The sequence below is a fragment of the Mesoplodon bidens genome (assembly GCF_964165515.1).
Source record: "Mesoplodon bidens genome assembly, chromosome: 10".
NCBI classification, from domain to species: domain Eukaryota; kingdom Metazoa; phylum Chordata; class Mammalia; order Artiodactyla; family Ziphiidae; genus Mesoplodon; species Mesoplodon bidens.
In genome coordinates, this window is record NC_138172.1 from 18,513,419 (window position 1) to 18,520,761 (window position 7,343).

The 7,343-nt window shown below is 51.2% G+C and overlaps 1 protein-coding gene across 1 annotated transcript in view; it reads left to right on the forward strand.

Moving 5' to 3' along the window:
* LOC308624458 (uncharacterized protein) overlaps nt 1–3,349 on the forward strand; it is a 75,186-nt gene extending 71,837 nt beyond the window's left edge. Inside the window, exon 4 of the mRNA XM_081247673.1 lies at nt 3,324–3,349. The gene's annotated coding sequence lies outside the window, so the exon portion shown is untranslated. The remainder of the gene's footprint in view (nt 1–3,323) is intronic.
* Nucleotides 3,350–7,343: the final 3,994 nt, after the last annotated feature.

A 7,343-nucleotide genomic window follows, 5' to 3' on the forward strand; every position in this document is an offset into this window, starting at 1 on the left:
TGCTATTGGCCAAGTCATTTAGAAGCAGTCAGCTTCTTGAACTTGACTGTGCAGGTGAATCCCCAGGGGACCTTGGGCAAATGCAGGTTCTGATTCAGTCAGTAGGTCTCAGTTGGGACCAGTGCGTCCTCAGTGGAACAAGCTCCCAGGAGATGCTGCTGTGGGATGAGAGCATCCGTGGCTGGTCGCAGCTCTGGCTGCATGTTAGAATCACCTGAGGGGCTCCAATCAAATGCAGTATCTTGTCCCACCCCAGCAAATATTCTGATCTCATTGGTTTGGGCAGGGTTTGAGTTTTGGAGGCTTAAATAATCTCCCTCAGTGATTATGCTGTGCAACCAAGATTGAAAAGCGGTGGTTTGGTCCACAAGCCTCACCTTTTAGGGCTTTCGAACTATATAATTTACCATCCAAGCTGGAACACATTTTTAGAGTGAAAGGGGTCACGGATGATAATTACACAGGTTTAACAGGCATAAACCAGGCGTCCTGGGCGAATCCAATGTGTAGTCAATTTAACTGTAGCCTGGTGGGGCCCCAGCCCTACCCAAGCTCATAAAGGTGGCTAGTGGTAGAATCTGGGCTTGGAACCCATCCTCCTGACTCTTAATTGAGTTCTCACTTCACTACCTCATAACCTCAATTATTCAGTCCATGAAATAGGGATAAGAATGCCTACCTTGAGGACTTCCCTGGTGGTGCAGTGGTTAAGAATCCACCTGCCAATGCAGGGGACATGGGTTCGAGCCCTGGTCCAGGAAGATCCCATATGCTGCAGAGCAACTAAGCCCATGCACTACAACTACTGAGCCTGCGCTCTAGAGCCCGCATGCCACAACTACTGAGCCCACGTGCCACAACTATTGAAGCCTGTGCGCCTAGAGCCCGTGCTCTGCAACAAGAGAAGCCACTGCACTGAGAAGCCCGTGCACCACAAGGAAGAGTAGCCCCAGCTCGCCGCAACTAGAGAAAGCCCGTGCACAGCTACAAAGACCCAATGCAGCCATAAATAAATAAATGAATGAATGAATGCCTATCTTGGTACTTCCCTGGTGGTCCAGAGGTTGAGAATCTGTCTTGCAGTGCAGGGGACGCTAGTTCAATCCCTGATTGGGGAACTAAGATCCCAACTGCTGCGGGGCAACTAAGCCTGCACGCCACAACTAAAAAGCCCGAGTGCCACAACTACAGAGCCCACACGCTCCTGAGCCCACGCGCCACAACTAGAGAGAAGCCTGTGCGTTGCAACGAAGAGCCCATGTGCTGCAGCTAAGACCCGACGCAGCCAAAAGAAAAAAAAAAAGAATACCTATCTTGTCAACCCTAATCTAGGGTGACTGTGAATTTAAAAGGAGGCCAAAATCCACGGAAATGTGCTTTAAAATGTTGAGCCACTTTGTGGAACTGGAAAGCACTTTTATTACCATGAGTCTGTGGTTACCTGAGCCAGTCTCGATCTACCCATCTTGAGTAAGAGTGACCACAGCTATTTGAATAGTAAATAATACATGGGACTTATTAGCTAAAATAACCTTGACAAGGTGGAAAAGTAAGGAGACGGGAATCAGAAAGTGTTATTCCCTGGATCAAGGCTGAGCCGTCACAGGCTCTTAGGGCGAGGAAAGATAAGAATCTCAGAGTGGCCCACAAGCTAAATGGGAATCAATAATGTTGTCTCTGGAAACAGTGAAGTGAGTGTGATCCATAAATAGAAGCATGGTTTGTCTGAAGCATGAGATCATTGTGCTGGACCTCTTGGATCTGAGGAGGGTGTCAGCATGAAGAAGGGTAGAGATGACCCTGGAATTGACATTGTCAAGGTGCCGGGGGTGGGAGGTGGGGGACTGTAGATGAAATCCCTTCTAACCTGCACATTTTCCAGATGAAAACACTGAGGCCCAGCCATGCTGAGTGAGTTACCCAGCAACCAGTGATGTCCTGGTGGAGCCCACGTGGGGCCCAAGGTCTTGGGTTACTTCCAAGTCTGTTCCTTGTGTGTTTAGGTCAAAAGAAATGCTAGTGGGGATTTAAATGATAATAAAGACCACCATGCCATTATAATACCCCCAAACTAACAATAATCCTCTGTTACCATTTAATGCCCAGACCCTCTGTCTTTACGGTTGGATTATTCCAGGCAAGGACTAAACTTCTCTCCCGAGCCCCACGTTGCATTTGGTTGATCGGTCTCTTTAGTCTGTTTTCATCTATAACAGTTTTCCTTCCCTTTTTTATGCTATTCATTAGTTTAAAACAAGAAAACCTGGGTTATCTGGCCTGTTGAGTTTGCCACCTTATAGTTTTAACTGATTGTTTCCAGGTGGTGATTTTGAACACGCCCTGCCCCCCACCATTGCCTGTCATCCCTGTAAACTCCAGAGCTTGATTCAATTCGGGCTCAGCATTTGTAGCAGCACTCCTTTATAGGTGGTGGCCTGTGCTTTTTCCACCGCACCCCATCAGGAGGCTCGTAATGTCATGGCAGGGGGTATCTGTCAGAATTACACACCGTGGCATTTAAAAGGGGAACAGTTACATGTCATTGTACATTTGTCCAAACCCATAGAGTGTACAACACCAAGACTGAACCCTAAGGTGAACTGTGGACTCTGGGTGATAAAGATGTGTCGGTGTAGATTCATCGCTCGCTGTACAAATGTACCACTCGGGTCAGGGGTGTTAATGTGGGGAGGCAGTGTGTACAAGGGCCAGGGGTTATAGGGAAGTCTCTGGATTTTCCCCTCAGTTTTGGTGTGAACCTGAAAGTGCTCTAAGAAACAAAGTGTACTTAAGAAAGAAGAAAAGAAAAAGTGAAACAATTGCTTTATAATACTCCAAGATTGGGGCACTGGAGGTGATGAGGAAGGGAGAGTGATGAAATAAGAATGGCAGATAATGGCTGTTGCAGCTGGGCAATGCGTACATGCAGTTCATTGCACTAGTCTCTTGACTTGTGTATTTGAGAATCGTTAACAAACATTCCATTACCGCTGAGATGCCCCTAAGAAGATGTGGCAGACGTAGTTGGTTGGTTCTAACCCACTGTTCATCCCCTGCTGCCCCTTCTTTCTCTTTCCTCGGAGCATCTCAATTCTGTTAAGTAAAGCTCCCTCGGCTCCCTGGCCAGGTGTGGCAGCGGCTTCAGCCCCAGGAGCGAGGCCCTTCGTTCTCTGCCACAGCTGCCACTTGCAGCGCTGACTGCTTCGGGGGACGGCCCAGCTCGAGCATTCAACAGAGGAAATGCTCGAAAAATCTCTTATGTTTACTCCTGTCTTTAATCTTCACAACAAACCAATGAGAATATTACCATCCCTACTTTACAGATGATCGTGAGGCTTAGAGAAGTCACAGAGCCCAGGGTCACAAGCCAGAAGGCTGAGGTCTGCACAGTAGCACCAGAGCCCGTGTTCTTAGCCACGCTAATGCTGCACTCCCAGGTCTGGCACTGCACGATTTCACTGAATTTTCTCTTTAGGTGGGTTGAATTTCAGAAGAATTTGTGATTAGGGGACAGACTTTTAGGGAACAAGAAATAGAATTTTGACATTGGAAAGACACTCTACCCTGTGGTGATATTTTCCACATTTTTCTGACTGTAAGATCTTCTAGAATGTTAAAATGCAGATTCTAGAGAAGGCCCCTGATAATCTACTTTTTTAACAAAACATCTTCCTCCCCGACGTGAGTCTCAGAGTCAAGCAAGTTAGAAAAGCTCTATACCTCCCGGCATTGACTGTAGGCCCAGACAGAGCAGATTTCCAGACAGAGTGGATTTATTAAATCTAAGCAAGAGAAAGGGATCTTGAAGTTCAGCTGATGCCCCATTACCCACAGACACGGGGCAGCCAGTCCTGATGACACATACACCGTGTCATCATTAGAGGCGGGTCCATCCAGGGCACTACAGCCTCTCACAGGGGCCGGGCCATCCTGCCTGCACCTGGTAACTAACCACCTGGTAATGAACCTTGCCCCTCAGCCCACAGCTGATTGGACACCTAACTAGGCTGCCCCAGTCAAATCCTTTCTCCCAAGGATTTTTAATTAAATTCTGGTTGCTGGGCACCAGCTCTATAAATTCACACGAGATTACAGTCAGTAAAGAGAGAGAAAGAGGAAGGAGATGGAGAGGAAGAGGGAGGGAGGGAAGGAGGGGAAGGGGAGGCTAAAGGAGGGGGAGGGAAAAGGGGGCGGAAACAAAAAACGGGCAAGTGGAGAGAAAAGGGAGAAAGAGTTTAGTGGGTTAAATAGTGTCCCTCAAAAGATGTATATTCACCCAGAACCTCAAAACGGGACCTTGCTTGGAAAAGCGTTTTTGCCGATGTAATTAAGTTAAAAGATCTAAAGATGAGATGACCCTGGGACTAGGGTGGGCCCTAAATCCAGTGACTGGGGTCTGTATCTGTGAACGGGGAGCGAGCTTTGACACACAGAGGGGAAGGCCATATGAAGACAGGGCAGGGATTGGGGTGATGTGTTTAGAAGCCCAGGAATGCTGGGAGAAAAGCAAGGAACCAATGATCTTTCAGAACCTTCGGAAGGAACCACCCCATGGGCACCTTGATCTTAGACTTCCAGCCTCCAGAACTGGGAGAGCATCAGTTGCTATTGTTTTTAGCCATCAAGTTTGTAGTGACTTGTCATGACAGCCCTGGGAAACCGAATGGTCTTTGGAGATGCAGAGGAGGGGGAAAGGGCTGGGACGGAGAGGGAGGGGAGGGCAAGGGAGGCAGGCACGGGGGAGGGGAGGGGAGAAAGAGGAGCGAGAACCAAGCAGGAGTGCAGGGAGCAGAGGGAGAGAGGCTATGCCGCCCCCTCGGCCCCTTCCCAGTGTCCGTGCCTTTCGATGTCCTGGGTCACTTGAGGATTCAGCCTGAGGTTCCCAAGGTGTCCTCTGCATCCTGACATGACACCCTCACCCCACCCCAGGTGTCTTTGAGAGGGCGTCTGTTCCCCACACCCTGGCCCCGTGGCGAGGGGTGCACAGCTGCACCTGAGCCCTCACCTGGGCACCCAGGCTGGCCCTGGGAGCGTGAACAGGGAGGCTGACAGCGGCCAGGTGCCCAGGATGGGGTCGCTGCAGCGAGCTGTGCATGTGGGATGTGTGGGGGACCGGCCGCTCTTCGCTGGATGATGCAGCCCCACGAAGTACCCCCATCCCTCCCTGACACTCCTCCCTGGCACTCCAGTGGCCTCCTGGCCAGGTGGCTTTCTGGGACTGCTTCGATGATGATGAGCCCCCTGCCTCCTGCTGGTCAGCCCCACCGAGTGCTCGGTGGCCCCCTCTGCAGCTGGTGCCGTCAGGGTCAGGGTCCTCAGGAGGGTGGCAGGTGGGAATTTCTTCCACGCCTGCTGGAACGCTCCAGAACAAAGGCATTGGGGCACACGCTTGAGGGGTTTTCAGAGCCCAAGGTCCCCTTTCACTCTCTCATGCAGTGTAATTTTTTATTGATGATAAAAAATAAAAATTCTAAAATAATAAGAAATGATGATTAAAAAAAAATAATGAAACCCTTCCTGAGTGCCAGGTACCACTCTAAGTGCTTTACAGCCAGCTCCGTGGATTCTCCCAACAGCTCCAGGAATAGGGGTTGCTGTGACCCCCCCTATTGAAGGGAGAAACTGAGGCAGATCAGGGTGACAAAGACCCTGCCCAGGGTCCCCAGCAGGAGGACAGATGGGATTGGAACCACGGGCTGCCTGCTGTTTACCTGCTATGCTCCTTGCAGGTACCCTGAATGAGGAGAATCCCCAGAGCGTTTTCACACTCTCCTTTGTTAGTGAAACCACGGCAGATTTTTCTCCGTGTTTTCCTTAGGAGAACGAGGGCCTGAATGGTTCTGAGCTGGGTTCCTCAGCCCCAGCCGCCTCCGCTCTGTGCCTGCTGGCCGAGGGCGGGGAGGGTCCGAGGACAACCAGAGGGGGAAGAGGGGAGCTAGAGTTCTGCTTCACTCCGACCTGGAAGTCTGGAAGACAAAGCCCAGACGTGAGGTGGTTTCTCCCCTTCCCTCTGCTCCTCACAGGCTTCCTGGGGTCCAGGTTGGATCCCACCCCAGTCGCCCCGAGCCCTCCTGCCAGCCTGTAACTCTCCCACGCCCCCATCCCAGCCTTGCTGGGGCCATGGCCGTGTCACCCATGGTTTCCCACACGGAGTTTGGAGGCGGCTGGGGGGTGTGGTGGGGCGTGGGAGCCAGGCTGGGGGTCCGGAGGCAAAGCTGCTCTGGGTGTTGAGGTCGGGGGGTGGGTCCTGGAAGAGCCCACCTCACTCTTTGGGCCTCCCTGTCCTCGTGTGACAAATTGAGATAATGTCCACCTCCAAATCTGCACTGTAATTACGTGCTGTTTGTTGTACGTCAGTTATACTTTAACAATGAGATTTTCAAAAGCACAATACTCTATTATTGGGGGAAGCACACTTAGGTACCTGCAAAGTAGCAAGCAAGTGCTTACCCGAGGGAGAGGGGGAAGCTTGCGGCAGGATGGGTCCTGGAGGCTCTGGAGTGGAAACTCACCTTACTCACCTTGCTGGTGGTTCAGTAGCTGTTTGTGGGTCATGCTTTGTGAAGCCTTGTGTTTATGCTTTTGGTGTTTGTCGGTTCAAATGCTGTATTTTACAACTTTAAAAGGGTTACAGGGCTCCCCTGGTGGCGCAGTGATTGAGAGTCCACCTACTGATGCAGGGGACACGGGTTCGTGCCCCGGTCCGGGAAGATCCCACATGCCGCAGAGCGGCTGGGCCCGTGAGCCATGGCCGCTGGGCCTGCGCGTCCGGAGCCTGTGCTCCGCAACGGGAGAGGCCACAACAGTGAGAGGCCCGCGTACCGCAAAAAAAAAAAAAAAAAAAAAAAAAAAGTTACAAAATAATGCAATTGGCCTCCCGGGATGGTGGGAGCATTCTTTGAGATGTGCATTTGGCATCCTGGCACGTAGTAGGTGCCCAGTGAGCAGGGCATGAGACCAGTGACCTGCCCTTCCTGGGTCCTCATTCAGCCCAGGGACAGCTCAGCAGGTGGTCAGGCTCAGAACCCCGAGGAGCCCACCAAAGAGAAGAGGGGGTAGGAAGAGAGGAGTTACTGACAAATTCGTGGGACGGTGAGAAATGTATTAAGAGTTGTCTGCATCCCAGCGCAAAGTAGTTTCAGAAAGGAGCTGTGCTGATGGCTTTTGCATTCCTTGTTTATTCATTCCTTCCACAAATATTTACCGATCACCTGCCATGTGACGGGCAAGGTGACAGCTGAAGGGGATACTGTGGTGGGCAAGACAGAGCCCCTCCTCTCGGTGCTTCCAGGCTAGTAGAGCAGCGGACGTTTCAACGGACAGATTCCACCCGTGGCGGTCGT